This window comes from Sardina pilchardus, chromosome 10 (genome assembly GCF_963854185.1).
Source record: "Sardina pilchardus chromosome 10, fSarPil1.1, whole genome shotgun sequence".
NCBI lineage: Eukaryota > Metazoa > Chordata > Actinopteri > Clupeiformes > Clupeidae > Sardina > Sardina pilchardus.
The window spans coordinates 19,523,170-19,540,404 of record NC_085003.1 but is presented as its reverse complement, the minus strand read 5'-3'; the positions used below and the strand labels follow the sequence as shown (position 1 = coordinate 19,540,404).

Sequence of the window (17,235 nt, the reverse complement as noted above, 5' to 3'; positions counted from 1 at the left end):
TAGCGACTTAAATGTCAAGCAGGACATTGTGTCAGATATTGGGTCATGTGTTGCTGTGTTATCTGTATATAAAATCTTATGTTTACATTTAAATCTGTCTACTGGATACATCAAACGAATAGTTTTTTTCCTATTCCATCGTCTTTCTTGGCTTGCCTTACCAGAATAGGAAAACTAGGGCTCTTTTCTAAATGGTCATTACTGAATATCATTTCATAGCAGCATATTTGAACTGTATAGAGATTATAATGTCATTCTATAGGGATATTACATTGTCATTCTATAGCTCCATTTCTGATGGAATTAAGAATAAAATGTTGTACTAGATCAATGGCTTTGTCATTCTCCGATTCTGCTAATACGAAGCTGCTGTGTTATCCCAGTAGCCACTAAACAGCATCTCTGGTTAGCCTGCACCAGGATTGACATGGATTCAGTGTTCCAGTTAGTGATCACACCAGTGAAATAACAGTGAGGTCTCTCTGAAAGAGAGACGCAGTTCTTCAGAGCAGAGAGGCCTCCTTAAGGACTCGGAGTAGTGGATCACGCCTCATTACCATGCGTGCCTGCAGGAGGTGCATGATGGCGCCTACTGTAACACCTCTTCACCTGGTACATCACTCTCATGTTGCAGCGCCATTCGTGAGGTTCCTCCAGCATTTTTGCAGCGTCGCACACGCCTGTGTGTGTGTGACTTCAGCCCCTGACATCTTTGACACAGGACAGAGTCTTTTGGGCCGAGCCCTCAGGAAGCAGAGCCCAGAGGAAGCACTTTTCAATGTAAATAAAGAGAGATGTTCCATCTCCCGGGGGCCACACTTCCTCCCTTTTGATTGCACTTATGAAATTGAGGAATGGGACAATCCGACCCAAGAAGTCACTTTGACAGGAAGTCGTGTGCTGAGATCAAAAAAGTGGATTCAACAGGGTCTGATAGAAAGAGGGAACAAATTTATAAAAAAAAAAAAAAATCCTCTGCTTACAGTGTGCGCTAGACTAAACGTTTGTTTTAGAAATGAAAACAGAGATTTAGAGGAGAACTATTTAATAACACACTAAGGCTGTTTACTGTTGCTATTAGTATCTAAAATGTATACCATTTTAGATAGACACAAGAAAGGTGTTATATTCCTTGTGTTGTAGGTAGGAGATTGTCCACTGTGGCCAATCAACAGCCAAGTCTGTTTCACATTACTCAGCATTATGCCACATTCAATGACAGTGCACAATAGGCTTGTGTCAAATGCGCAGTAGAAAAATATAAACAGTTAATGTAGCCCTCTTTTCTTAGGCCAACTAAATAAAGCATTTAGTCATTGTACTTAGCTTGGTGAACTGTTTACTTAATCCATTAACATCGCTGTTGGTGGGCCTCAGTCAGTACTTAACTGTCTGGAGAATCAGGACACAAACATGACACAGCATATTGTGTTGAAATCCAACCGTAAGACCTCATGACTTCACAGGTATGCCCCAGCACTAACTGCTTGATAATCAATCTATGCTCTCAAGAAGATATACTGTATATTGGCTCCTCCTACTCTTGGGTGGTAATTAGTTTGGACTTGTCGTCCTCCTTAAATCACTCTTGTCCTCATGCACACCACACAACCTGATCTCCTCCCTCCTGTCCTCACCTACCTTCTGCTGCTCTCTCTTCACTCTTCATGAGAAACAGCCTTTTTAATTGAGGCAAAGTGAAAGCCTCTGGCAAAATAAGGCAGCGTTAAGTAACATTATGCTGCTTTTATTCAACCAGTAATGATTGAGGCACACACATGTGTGTGTATCATTTGAAGCAGTCCACCCTACTGGTGACATTGTGCTTGACAGCTGCCATAAGCAGGAAGACATTTCACCTCTCATCATGGGTTTCTTTGAGAAATTAGAGCTCAGTTTGCTATGATGATCACAGAGATGAAATCGGGTTGGTTTAGCTCATGGCCCTCTCTTCTCATAAATCAGTCAAACTTGAATATCAGATACAAATGTTCTCTTTGATTTGACCTGAGAACTTCGAGAAAGCAGTATTAGGCCTAACGTCTGTTCATGTCTGGCACATGTCTGTTGTATTAATAATTAGGCCGCTGTCCTTTCTAATATAAAGACTAAACATTTAGCCCTGACCATATTATATACAGTACGTAGCTTACCAAGTAGGCCATAAACTGATGACCAAATAGACTAGTTGTAGGCAACTAAGAGCGCTACCATGTAACATGTGGCCTGTGGCTGGTTGTTGTAGGCAACTGCGAGCGCTACCATGTAGCATAACATATGGCCTGTGGCTGGTTGTTTATGTCTCATTATTTACATCTTCGTCTCCCCTCCCCCCATTCCTTCACTGTAACCCTACACTCCCAGCCAGTGGTAGTAACACACACATGTGGGCACTTACACATCAGGGTTATAGCAGGACAGCACACTGTAGCCTACATTTTGGTAATGAAATGAACATGAAATCCATCAGTTTATTACTGACCTGTTCTGTGTTTTGCTATTAGTATCTAATTTAAGAATACACCACACTGATTTGGATGTACATACATTATGTAATAGAGTTTGGGGTGGAGAGATCTAGCAAATAGTGTACAAATCTCAGGAAAAACGCTTACAGAAGTGTCAATCACATGGAAGATATGGGTAAGATACCTGTCACCTTCCTTATGCTGAACATTGTTGAGGAAGAAGCCAATGTCCAACCTTCCTCTCTTCCTGGATAGATACTGCACCCTAGTGGCTGGAGATATACAACACATTGTCCCATACAGCACCAGAAACTGGACATCATGCGACAATATACAAATACAGGACAAATATATACTAATGCAATTATAGTAGTTACTGTTTAATATACAGATGATCTCTTGACTCAGTGTGGAGTAAAAGGTAGTCTTCTTTAAGTTCACTGTTTTGACTGTGACAAGAAAACCTGGATAGAGGATAAACATAATAAAAAGTTCACATTTTCATGCTTTCACACAACTAGAAACATTTGGATATATAAATCAGTTTTCATCAGTCTGTGCCAGTCTGTTTTGAATCATTTGAATATAATTGAATTGGACACACTCTGATTAATTGGCATGCTATAAGCAATAACATTGCTTACAAAACGATCCAGAGATAAACAACACATTTTCTAAAATAAAGATCTTGAAGAGAAGGTCCAATCATACTAAACTAATTCATGCCAAAGACCACAAGGTGGTGCTACTGATCTTTTTAAGTCAAATGCTTTAAAATGGACGGGAATTCATTGACGCACTGTACATCAAAATATATAAAGAAAACATTCATTATATAAAATCGATATACTACTTTGTAAATGTAATGAAACCTTTGTATTGTTGAACTGTTGGTATCTCTTTCATTTCTCAATATATGCTGTCCTATCTGTTCTCATAAATGGGCCAAATAGATCATCTAAATTCATCAGCTTTGTCTGGGAAGCCACTCAGAGAATATCTATCCCAAGATCATAGTCATGAAGTCAACACATATGAACACAAATATGTGCATTGGTATGGAAAATAAGTCCAGATAATGTGGTCAAAGTAGCAAATATTCAAAAACTTGGTTGTACAACATCTGCATGTAATTTCTGGTATGCCTTTGTGTGGCTATAGGCAACCTAACCCAAAACTAATTGCAACAGAAATTATATGTTGTTGTATTCAGTTCATGAAGACTTCCCATATCACATACCAACGGTCCATGAAAATCCAAGTGGTGGAACATTGTCAAAATTAGAAGTATTTGTGTATAGGTCAATGGCCAAAAACAGCACCTTTGACAGTTTTACTGAACTGTCATAGTATAGGAGATAACATGTGAAAATCATTTCATAAAGGCATGAAACATAGTAAACTTGTACAGTTTGGAGCCCTGGACATTTTCAGACATAAAATCATATAAAAAAAAAAACCTATTGTCACCATGTGGCAACCATTGAATATTCCACTATAACTGAATTAAAGCCATATTTTGCATCATATCTCCTGAACCAAACATGGTGTCTCAGCACAAGTGATGCCTACTGTACTCCTAGGAATGGGCAGTATTTATGACACTTGTGTACATAGACTATTTCAAATGCAAAATAACATTTTGTAATATTGGGTAAAGAAAATGGCTAAATACAGCCAAATAGTTTTGCTAAAAACCAATAGCCTACCTACCTACTGACTAAGTAATTTGCCCACACTTACTGTGATCAGAATATTGAGATTCAAGAAGATGATCCAGTTGAGGATGAGTAACTTGCAGCAAGGTTGCTTACACAACCACAATACTGTACATTTCCTGTCATTATAGTTTCTTGAGAACTTTAGTCACCCAATCGGCAAACATGGAACCGGTTGGGTTGCCCAGCAACATTGCTCAATCTGGGCAAGCATTGATGATGTCAGAGAACACTTTGTGCTGCTTGACAAATGTGACTTTTTGAGTGCATCTCTGATACAGTACTAGGCTATGAGATGTAATAGGCAGGTCAGCATGGTTGATCTGTTGACTGTGTGAAGTTTATAGCATGTCTCGTGGGCAGAGAAAAGCTGTTGCACTCAAACACTGTCCACTTGATCAACAGTCAGTGTATTGATGAAGGAACAGATTAAATAGACAGATATGGAATGCTGAGTGATATATTAGTACTTTAAATCAATCAAATCAGAACCCTGCTGAAAAAAACAGCAAGACACCAGCTTAGGCTGGTAGCTGGTTTTAGTTGGTTTTAGCTGGTCTTTGCTGGTTTTCTTCCAGCTATTGCTGGTGTAGCTGGTTAGGCCACCAGCTAGACATGCTGGCGTGACCATCTGAGGAAGCTGGTCGTGCTGGTGTGACCAGCCTGTCGTTTGGGATACAACTGGTTTAAGATGGTCATGCTGGTGACCAGCATGTCAAGCTTGACAAAGATGGTCAAGCTGGTTTTCTAGAATATTATGACCAACATACTGTAAGCTGGCGTGGCCAGTAAAAACCAGCAATGTAGACCAGCAACACCAACTAAAATGACGAGCTTAAGGTGGTACGACAATCAAAACCAGCTGAATTACCATCATAAGCTGGGTAAACCAGCTGAAGGTATGTTTTCGCGAGAGTTTTGCTGGTCTAGCTGGTTAACCATCATAGGGTGGTCAAATAAGCTGGTTAACAAGCTGGTCAACCAGCAAACCACCTTTAGCTGGTCAGGCTGTTTTTTTCAGCAGGGAAAAGTTTCAGACCATGGTGTGGTAATCAACATGGATTTTTAACACAGAGGAATCCCCTCCTGCGTCAAGGCCAATGTGCCGCCTCCATGAATGCTTTACGTGGGGAACCCACCGCTCCCTCTGCAGGGAGCCCATGTCTGCTCCCTGCTCCACAGCCCAGCAAGACACCTCCTACGTGGGCCCTTGCGTAGACCAGGGGTCCCGGGGAGACCCCGCACCTCCTCTTTGCTCCATGGCAGCCCCTCCCTGACGGACATAAGCTCGGGAGAGCCTTGGCACGGTCCCTCGGGCGCCGAGAGGGAGACACCAGCGCTCCGATACAGACTGACAGGCGTACAGGGCCACTGGGGCGTCCAGCTGCGTCCACTCAGCTGGAGAGGAGGGGGCGGCTGCTGGATGTGGTCGGGGGGGGGGGGGTGGGGGCGGACTTGGGGTTGCTCGCTCGGCATCCCGCAGCAGAGCCACACACTCAGACGGCGGACACAGGAAACCACAGAATCAGATCTGAGATGAGGTCTCATTTAGCGGACGTCAGTGCTCGGAGCTGAGACGGTGATGCATTGCCCCCTACTGATCTCCCAGAGCTGTGGATTGGGAGCAGCCGTCACCAGTGTTGGGTGGTAATGCCCTTTTCAGGTTTGGTGCTCTGGATCACTGTTGACACTATCATGGGGTATTTTTATTGTTTCTTCTGCCTATTCATTCACTCACCTCCCTCTGATCGCTGACTGTCTACCATTCTTCTCTTGGCAGAGTGGCATCCCAACTAAGGAGTTCTGGTTATGATCATATTATACCACCGTTTATTGTACTTAGTTATTGTTGCCGTGATGATCATTCATCCAGCTTTTGAGCCCTCTGCCATGACATAGGTTGAGGGTGTCCTCATTTTTGACGTGCCACACACCATTGAACAATACCTATAGCAATTAATCATAAATACAATGCGCTCTCCCCTGGGGCTATGGAGTGGGATGCATAGGCTACACTCAGCACCCAAGACTGCCTCCCGTTTTGTTGGCGCATCTTCTTTTTCGCCACCCTGACCTGTCCTCTTCAAGACATAGACACTCTAACATAGATGTCCTTTTTAGATTCTCATCTGTGGTCACCCTATGCCATATCTATGCTCCATGCTCCAAATGTTTGCCCTACGTTATATTAGCGTGCTTCTTACTGCTCTCAGAAGAAATTATTTGAACTACACTATGTCTAATAATCATGTGCTATAGTTGGAGAAAAAAGACAAAGCATTAATAGTCAATGTACTATCACCTTGTACTATTAAATAGTCACTAAGTACTACTATCTACTATCAAATAGTCACTTCATTTGAGCTGTGAAAATAAGTTGAAAAATGAGGCCATGAAAACACGCAAGAAAGTTGTTTGTTTGCGACACGACCAACTTCTAGAGCCCAACTACTGTGAGTGTCTGGTGGTCACCTCAGAGTGCCCATGGTGGTGTTGGGTGTGACTGTGCGGATTCCCAAGCCCGCTGAGCGGGAGTCTGATCTCCACGGACACGGCCCATGTCATCGCTGCGTCCGGCCCAGCGTGGCAGTGCCCGTCTCGGGGGGGCCCCGCTCCTGTGACGACACGGTGGGCACCTCCTGAGAGAGGGCAGCACGGCGCCACGGGGGTCCTGACGCCTGTTAGGACATCAAGCACACCGGTGACGGTGGCCGGGCGGTGTCAGGCGGAAGACCCTGGCTGCTGGTGACGGAGGGACCCCCTGTCACGCCGACGACCCCCGACCCCCCCACGCCCCGGAGGAGCCCGAGCTGCCACCTCGCTCGGCCGCCCGCCCCGCCACCTCCTTACGTAAGCAGTCAGGGCCGCTCTCCGTCCAGAGGACCCCCACCAGCGCGCCGAGGACCCGGTGACGCCGGGCCAGTGACGCCAGCGAGGCCCCCGCTGGAGGGATACCTCCGCCCGGCCGCGCCCCCCCAGCACGGCCCCTCACCTGCGCCCAGGACCCTGGAGCCCCCGTCCGCCACCCCGGCCACCAAACAAAGCAACAAACACAGTGAGAGCCCTCAGATCGCTGCGCTGATGCCTCTTGGTGCGGTGTGTTGGGCAAAAGGGCACCTATGAAGTTGCTAGTCGTTTCAGAGTAGAGCTATCAGCTGGACTGAGTGCTATCAGTTAAATAATCTGGTGCAGGTGCTGAGAGGACAGGACCTTTGGTCATTAGGTGGCTGGCAGGCGTGATAGTCCACCTACAGTTTCCCATTATGAGCTGGCATTGATAAGCCAGTGCCTTTATTACTAGGCTGGGCCCAATTACTAAGTGATATGCAGGTTGACGACACATATCTTTTCTGTGTGTGTGTGTGTGTGTGTGTGTGTGTGTGTGTGTGTGTGAGAGAGAGAGAGCTCTCCTCCCAAAAGCACTTAGTACTCTCACGGCCTTTACATGAATTGAGCTGCATGGCAGCTGTGTGATTGCTATCAGTGAACACAGATGCCATCCCGTATGGGCCAACATAGCACCCAGCACCAGTGAGCAAAGCAAGCAAGGGCTTTAAGTCAGCCCCACACTAGCTAATATAACGGGCTTACTTAGCCCTGCTCCTCTCTTCTCCTCTCCTCTACGCTCCCCTCCTCTCCTGCTCTCCTCTCCTGCTCTCCTCTCCTCTCCTCTCCTCTCCTCTCCTCCGCTCCTCTCCTCTCCTCTCTTCTCTCCTCTCCTCTCCTCCTCTCCTCCGCTCCTCTCCCCAAACACCAGGCCCTGACAGCAGCTCAACCGCTGTTTTGGTTTTCCAAAAATACTCGTGGTGTTCCGAATACTCATGGTGATCATTTCACTTTTAGAACTAATCACACTTACATCCACACACACACACACACACACACACACACGCACACACGCGCACACGCGCACACACGCACACACGCACACACACAACACACACAACACACACAACACACACACACACACACACACAACACACACACACAAACACAGTCTAAAATTAGGACTCTGTGTGTAGCGTATGATGAGTAGGATGAGTCACCATAACCACACAGTGAGCCTTTACGTATGTCCTCGCGTAGCTCTGACCCATACGGGCCTGTCAGGCCAAGAGGCTGTGCATTGACCTATACAGCGCAGCACAGACATGCAGAGGAAAGCCCTGCGCCCGCCTCAGGCTGCTCCCTAGCCTCCTCTGCCCACCGAGACCCTCCGTCACACACCACAAGAAGAGGCCAGCACAGGAAACATGGAGAGAGAGATGGAGGGAGAGAGAGAGAGAGAGAGAGAGAGAGAGAGAGAGAGAGAGAGAGAGGGAGGGGGAAAATTCTATGTTTAATGTCTTCTCTGGAAAGAACCACCAAAGACAAAGAACATTCAGGTCTTGAAGTTGTGTGGCTTTGGAATTGAAAGAATGCTTATTATAAAACATTCTGAGAGTGTTGCTCAGTATGTTAAAAAGATGTTTGAAGTGTAATTGAGAGAAATTAAAATACCTCATATGTTACAGGGTGATTGCTACATGATCATTGCTAGATGTTACAGGTTATGTTGATAGCTACATGTTATAAGTTGTGTTCATATTTTACAGGCTATGTTTATTGCTAGATGCTACAGATTAGCTGATTGTATTACAGTAATTGCTGCATGTAGTATTGTTACAGATTGTGTTGTTTTCCTGCCATATTTTACTTTGCTCACATGCAGCTATTTTGTTTGGAGAAAAGTTTCGCTGGTAATGTGCAAAGGTTCACTGGTCACGCTTAGCTCAGGTTAACTCACTGGTCACGCTTAGCTCAGGTTAACTCAGTAGCTGACTGAAGTCGCCTCTGTCGTCTATGCTATTGCGTTTGTGTACAGGCCAGGGTACGACATTCTGAAGCGGCCATGGCCAAAAAAATACACATAATAAACACAAGAGTTCTTTTGAGGTTTTGCAAAGTTTCAAGTTCAAAGTTGGACTTCCTTGTCTGTGTATGGTCCACATAAGGACAGATAGCCCGCGGCCTGTGACTCATGAGGCTTCTATCTTTAGAGAGAATAAGCTCGTCACACCAGCAGCCCTGGGAAGGTGGAAGTAAACAGCAGTCTTCAGACAGGATCGGTCCAGACACATCAGACATAAAGGCTAAACTCAAGCTCAAGAGGCAGGCAAGGTATGAACATCTCGTCCTTGCTGATCTTAAAGCGTTTGAAACGATTGTTTATTCTCATTGCATTTTTTTTGCAGTTTCAGGGATGTTTATAATATTTTGGTCATTTCTGTGATGTAGTTCAAACTCATTGTATGGATGCAGCTAGAGGCATGGTAGTCACTCAGCTAAATTTGTCAAAGAAACAACAAATGACACTGCCAAACAATTCCCTATCAATTGGAAAGTCTCTATGACCTCGTAATTCTATGAAAAAAATAACCAATTAGCACAAGCATTGATCCCTTACCATATCTGAGTGGAAATTTATTTAGCCAATTTAACAAAGCAGTACCTTTCTTAAACACAGGGTGGCAGTGTCCTCAAAAATCAATGTCTGCTATGGTGCATCATTATCTGCTATGGTGCAGGTTATCGTGCCTGCAAAGACCATAGCTTTCAATTCTTATAACTCCAAAGAAATACACAATCTCACTTTGACATGGACACATATTGATATTAAATATCAATATGTGTCCATGTCAAAGTGAAATTTTCTCCCTCTAAGCACCTCAACACACCACTAAACAGTCAGTAAGATTGTGCACCTGTTTCAAGATTGCCGTAATTTCCCAACTATTAACCGCGGCTTATACATTGATTTTGCACATTTCTTCATCTATGAGGTTAATACATGGAGGTAGTTAATATGGTATTATTATAATTCTTTTTATTTTTTATTTTAACTTGCATAAAACACTGTTCTGTGGCTTAGGCTATACTCAATGCGGCTAATACACAGGAAATTACTGTAAGCAAAGGAATGGATTATCAGACTTTATTCTGGCAGGTAGTAACCACAATACAGTAATGCGAATCATACAATTCACATGTATAATTGCAGCAGTAAAAATCCTATCAAGGCAAAGTAATAGATAAACACGACAGACCTTTAAATACCCTCTGGTTTCAGTGGAATTATCTTTCAGCCCCGGTCTGACTGAGATCTACTGTATAAAATACTTCAGTAATGCATCACTCTAATTCTGAATTAATAACCAAATTAATTGCATTGATTAGATACAGTAATTAATGGTGAACAAACCACGACCTCAAGGTTCTTCTGACTTTAAAGCACTTGAAATGATTTGGCACATCAGGAACAGTTAATGAATGGAATCTTGAAGACAAATCACTGGCATCATTCCAAACTACGACCTACAAGAGGAAAAAGAGCTCTGACTCCAGCCATGAGCCCAGGCTGAGACCTCGTCACTACCATCGTGAGGCTATCCTCAGTGCAACTCTCTCCCCAGGGCTGGCCTGGGCTGGACTGGGCTGGACAGACTGGGCCAGGGCAGGCCGGCCTGCTCACCTCCGTGCCTCTGGGGGTTAGCAGGTCCAAAGAGCTCTTGTCACTGGGGCAGAACGGCAAGGACAGGAGTTACCCTTTGGAAGTGTCTGGAGGGAGTGGGTGGGGGCGTCTCCAGCAGAGCTTTTGTTCTCTTTTCAGATCCCTGCTCTTGGTTTGGTTCATTATAGGAGGAAACTTTGGACTTTGACTGTGGTGCAGAACTAATCCGAGAAAAGTTCTTCATGTGCAAAAATGTTGTCCTCAACACAGCAGTCTCCAGATCAGGCAACCCCCCCCCCCCCCCCCCCCCCACAGCACCAGGGTACTGTACCAGAGACGCAACAGGCCACTCATGGTGGCGATTGCCTTTTCCATGCACTCTTTTCTTACATTTCAAGATGAGCCCTTCAGATCACTTTAAGATTTGTTTCTTGTGTCTGTTTGCTTATGTTGCCTTGAGAGAGAGACAAACATGTCCGGATGGCAAAGTAAATTTACTTTTACACATTTGTCAGAGTATTTCTGGTGTGGACAGGCAGCAGGTGTTTTGTGGCTATTTTTGGACGAGTCTCAGGAATGTTTGGGGATGGACAAAGTGTGAAGTGTAACACTGGAAGCTAATCAAAGCCAAGAAGGCTAATGTGCTACTCAGAGGTACTGAAGCTCCTCAAAATGTCAAGCTATGAAATATTTCTCACAAAATAATCACTTTATTGCATGTCTTGCAAAACAATTTAGTGGGCTGCCATGGAAAACATCTGCTGTGTATCCAGACTCTCTCTCTCTCTCTCTCTGTGTGTGTGTGTGTGTGTGTGTGTGTGTGTGTGTGTGTGTGTGTGTGTGTGTGTGTGTGTGTGTGTGTGTGTGTGTGTGTGTGTGTGTGTGTGTGTGTGTGTGTGTGTGTGTGGATACAGAGCTACTTGTTGCTGATCATAAGAAGTTTAGATCATGTTCCATCAGACAGATGAAATATTCATGTTCCATATGTTGGGGGAACATCAATACGAGCCGCTGGACGGCGCCATGGAAAGAAGGCTTAACCGGTGCACACGCCGCACTCCTAAAGTCAACATGCTGCGGTAGAAATTCTTATTGAATACCAGGGCTGGATGCTTGGGTCCACCAGCCTCCATTTTCCTGATTGTGTCCTTTTTAGTTGTCGTGCTTCTGTCTGTGATGCGGCCGCTTGAGAGGGTTCCCTTTCAAAAATCCACTCCAGTCTTGAAAGTGCTCCATGAGACAGTTTTTTTTAAAAACCACACTTTTCGATACTGATGGATTTTCCTTTTCATTCAGCTATTTTCATGGAGTGTAGAGTTTCTGAACCTCCAATAGAAATGAAGATTGACCAAGTTAATTGAGAAGTGCATGAGCTCACTGTAAAAAAATATATTCGTTCTTTATTACATTAAACCCACCTTTAAATATGAAAAACAAACATTCACTTCAGGACCTGATACTGACATCAATGAAAATGTGTGTTTTTTTTAGAATGTACACAATGTTTATTTTCATGACTGCCTTGACCATAAGTAAACATTGTGAGTCTAGGCATTAGGATCACTGAGCAAATGTCCTCTAGACATGGCATGTCTGTCTGAAGCACAACAAGAGATGAAAACAGACATCCAGAAGCCTGAAACGTTCCTCATCTCGCTGTCCTATTATGAGAGGGCACTCGCTTTCCTTTGCCTCTCGTTCTGATACCATTTGTTAAGAAGGTCCCATTGCACTCATGCGTACACACATTCGTATTCATGCTCTGCTTACCTTTAAGGCAATGCAACTCTCAGGACTCATTGTCTTTTTCCTTGTTCCGTTTTTTTTTAGGTATAGTGCCAATGTTTGCGTCTATGCGCTCAGGCAAACATGATGTTGCAATATTTTGAGTTATCTTTTGCAGCCTAGTTTACTGATTCTTCAGAGACTATCTAAGGGACACACATCAGTTCCAATGAGATGCCCATGCTGTGCAGTATGGCCATCCTGAGGCCTCACCAACAGTGGCACTAACAGGGCACACAGAGGAGAATGAGCAGGGCTCTGGGAGAGACTGACTGTATTCCTGCTTACAATGACACAATGGCAGATATTAAAGACAACCACTAGATCTAATATATATGCAATTTCTTAAAGTTGCCGTATGTTACGTGTACATTTATATGTGATGGCCATTTCATGTGATGTCAGCTCTGACAGGGGGATACACCAAGCCAATAACTGAAGCGTTCCATTCCATATAAGAACTATTTTAGTAGTCTATTTCTTTTTAAGGTACGCACTGTTATCATGTCTGGTGTAGCTAGCTCCATGGATCATGGTGGAGGCTAATTGTTGTAGCAGACGCAACACGAACAGAGTGCTTCAGTCACACACCCAGTGTGGCCCCCCTGTGGGATCTCCTGCAAACAAATAGCAGCTGATTACACAAGCGCCATAGGCACTGAATGACCAAATCACTTTTAGCTTATCAAATCCTTTGCCATAAACAACATATAAAGCAATAGATACATACATACATACATACATACATACATACATACACAAACAAACAAACATACATACTAACAAACAAACTAACTAACAAATAAACTTGTTAAATAGTGTAACAGCACCTATGGTACAGTGGACAGCCTATGTCCCACGGCGTATGCACTGTGTGTCTGTCTATGTTAAGAATCTAGCACTTTGTGTGACCCAGAATTCTGAGGCGAGAGCCCCTGGCACTCTCAGGAGCTGTCAGCTCACCCACCCGAGCTATTTATGGGAGGAAGTTGGAACTGTGGGCTATGTTACATCTACTCAAGCACAGTCACTTTGGAGTGTGTGTATGTGTGTGTGTGTGGTTGTGCGTGTGCGTGTGTATGTGCGTGTGTGTGTGCGTGAGTGCATGCACACATGTTTCCGTGTTTATAACATACTGTTCTGTAAACAGGGTTTACTAGTGCCCTATATGTGGAGAGTATCGCCAACTCAAATCATGGGCGCCATCTTTACGACCAGAAGTGACGTCACGTACGTTCGTCTCAATGATGGTCAATAGGGCGAATATGACATGTTGAAACAAATAGCTTAACATCGTCATAAACAAGCCTATAAATGTTATAATATGCATCACTATTCATTAAGATGTAAATGCTGTTGCAAATACGCTGCATTATACATTTTGAAAAAATTAGCAAAGACCAGATAAATAGTGATAAACGTTGCCTAGTTGGAGCCAGCTAGCTCTGAAAACGCCTACGAGGCGAACTTCGTTTATCCAATTTCTTACAGCAGTTAAATATTAGTCTGAGGAAACAACTTGAAATAAAGCAGTAAGAGAAAGCTGAAAGCTTCATTTTGGTGAAATAAGCCTGTTTAGGGCACAATGAATAACATCTTACCTTACTTAAGCCAGCGATCCCTACATGTTGCAGCAACTCTTTGAATCACTGTTAGATTTGACGTCTGACCTCCAGATTCAGGCATACAATGTATTTCGACCGTGCATGAGGCAAGACTAAAATATGCTATTTATTTTCTTTTTTATCAATAAGTATGTTGTTTCAATAGACTCTGGGACAGTAAAAGAAAATAGTTTTAATTGAACACGTTATTTAAAAAATATATTATTATCATAAAGTTAGGCTATTATTATATAAAGTTATTATTATTACAAAAGCTACATGGAGGTCACCATTAGTTTGACCTCAAACTTTTCCGTTAAATAATAACTTACCCTTATGCACAAAACCTGCCAGACAATAATCACATTTTTCCCACTGCCATCACTCAATCTATTGGTAGGTGCCTTATGTATATTGTGGTGCTCTATAGTATGCATCTTCTGACTGCATACTACTGTATGTTTAATTGTTCCAACAGCTAATGCCAGTCAAATTCCTTGTAGATATACTTGGTCAATACAAGCTCATTCCGATACTAAAACACACAAACTTGCTAGGTTTTCAAAAATATTTTTCAATAAAATATATTTCCATTTATTATAATCAAATTAAATAATCAAAGACAACAATTTCTGACTTGTGTAACAAACATTTACAAGACCATCAGAATCTAGGCCTATATGAAATGCAATATAAGCATGAGGGATGAGGATGAGAGATCTCCATGTACTCTTTTCGGGTGTCACATTGTTGTCCTCCACCAAGTCCATCCCTTCATGGTCCTTTACATGGCCTGATTAGATGACATGGAGTTGATCAGCTGTCTGCGGTGTCCTCCCCTCAGACCAATTGTACCTTTGTTCTCGTCCTGCATGTAAAATAATGAAACTCTTGTCATTAAATGGGTAGATGTACATAAAAATACCACTATTTCTACCACTGTAGTAAGGACTGCTCTTCTAAAAAATCTGAAATGTGCACAGGTTGTTATTAAATGTGTATGCTTCTACACCACACTCGTTATCTGTCGCGCACTCTCTCACACACACCCACAAAACATGGGACACAAAGGGAGCAGACCGTGAATCTCCTCTTCTCAGCCTCAGACTTGGATAATACAAGGCAGTACCATTCAACACCACACACGCTACATCCTCCTAATAATTTTACTAATGACATCATAGCAAAGTGTACCTGAGAAACTGCAACTAAGTGCCTTAATTAACCAAAAATATAAACATAATAATGTTAATGGTAGAACACGATGAAGAAAGGAAGCTGTTGTTTATCTTGACTTAAATTGATCCAGCTGAGGAAAGCACTTGTTCTTTGGAAGGAATTTCAATTTGTCTGAATGCAATATTGACACCGATCACATACCCTGTCTGTATAGTGTATTGTGCACACTGTGGTGGAGACTTGGGTCCATGTTGGGTCCATGTTGACTGGGCTGATTTGGTGATGAGGGGTGTCAGGCATCAGGGGAAAGGTGCTGAAGCAAGGAGCAGCAGCAGTAGCCTACAGGATCTTGAGGATGTTGAGGCGACGGGGCAGGGACCTTGAATCAGCAGACAGCTGTATCCTCTTACTTCACCAGCCACTGACTCTTCTCTACCTACATCTAAAATAACAAAAAAGACAAAGAGGAAGCATAATATTTACTATATTGCTTTGTTTTATAATACAGACATTCATCACCTTAAACCATGATTCAATAAAGCATGGCACACTCACTAGAGGGCTGACAGATTGACAGATTGAAGTATAGCCTACACAACCAGTGTAGAGCTGAAGTCTGTATTGACACCACTTAATAATTCGTGATTAGCACACCACCTACCAAGTTTGACAGATAGCTAGCAAACCATATCTTCAAACTATGCTGTGTATTTCAACAGATTTATTTGGACAATACTGGCCTAGGCTACTGGTAAAGTTTATAACAACGTTGACAGAAAGACTAGCTAACTTGCAAACTGCAATTATCCGACCAGCTATTTCAGTCAAGCAGGAGGACATTCTTAAAATAGGCAAACAAGACGTTGTCTTATTTTGCTCGACAAGAAAGAAAATGCAAAACTAACAAGTTTATCAATGATTACAGATCGCTATGTTACCTGCTAAGCAGCTGTAGCACTATTAGTAAACACACACGACACAGCACTACGTACTGGCTGCTTATCTTAATAGCCACTTTAGTGCTTCAAAAACGCAAAAATGCAAGGAAATTAAGACCATAAATGATAACAGTAGGAGATGAAAAACCTTATTTACCAGAGTTGTTCCAACCGTTTTCCTTTTAGACAAGGTTAAGACGAACGATGTATGATGTATTCGCTGCTCCTCCAGAAGTGGCATCTCTCCGGGTAGTTAGAAACAAAATCCGTGCTGCAAATGTCTTAACGAGTCTTATCACTAAAAATGCTTATGACGTAAACGTTATAATGTTAACGTTATCAGAAAAGTGTCCAGTGAGAAAATGGGTCGCTGTATGGTGAAGATATTAAGACTTAATTCCAACGATACTCAAACACTGCCATCTGAAAGCATTAGAAAGCATTCTAGTCAAAAGTGCTTTTGGTAGTAAAAATGGCGTCCATAAAACACGTGACCACCTCTGAACCAATCCTTGGCAGAACTGCTCTGAACATTCCAAACACAGTTGGCGATACTCTCCACATATAGGGCACTAGGGTTTACATGTGTGTACTGACCCCTGTTGGGGGCGCTCGGGGGTTTTTCCGGGGTTACTACAGTAAAGACAACTTATGCATCAACCTCGTGTCTTCATTGTTTACACCTGTTAGTTATATTCCTAACGTAACATGGTGTCAGAAGTGACGGATTTTGAGTCGGACTAAACCTGAATGTCAAAGAAAAGCAAAGGGAAGCAGGAAAAGGGTGGAAATCGCGAGGAGATGAGCCAACATAGAGAAGCTGCAGCTGCACAAGCGATGGCCCTACCCGCCGTACCACAGCTAGCTCCGCCAGGCAAGTTCGATTTTAGCAATGTGAATGAATGGCCGAAGTGGAAGAAACGTTTCGAACGATATAGGATAGCTTCGGGACTGGATAAACAGACGGAGGAATTCCAAGTTAATGCATTTATGTATGCAGCGGGAGATGACGCGGAAGATATCCTGAACATGTTGCCATTAACGGAGGATCAG

The 17,235-nt window shown here is 43.2% G+C and overlaps 1 long non-coding RNA gene across 1 annotated transcript; it reads right to left on the bottom strand.

The window, feature by feature from the left end:
• Window positions 1–14,633: 14,633 nt before the first annotated feature.
• LOC134093983 (uncharacterized) lies at window positions 14,634–16,620 on the bottom strand. Its single transcript, XR_009940402.1, has 3 exons — window positions 16,340–16,620; window positions 15,446–15,686; window positions 14,634–14,933 (listed from the first exon to the last, which is right to left on the bottom strand). It is a non-coding gene; the product is annotated as an uncharacterized LOC134093983 (long non-coding RNA).
• Between the last annotated feature and the right edge of the window lie 615 nt (window positions 16,621–17,235).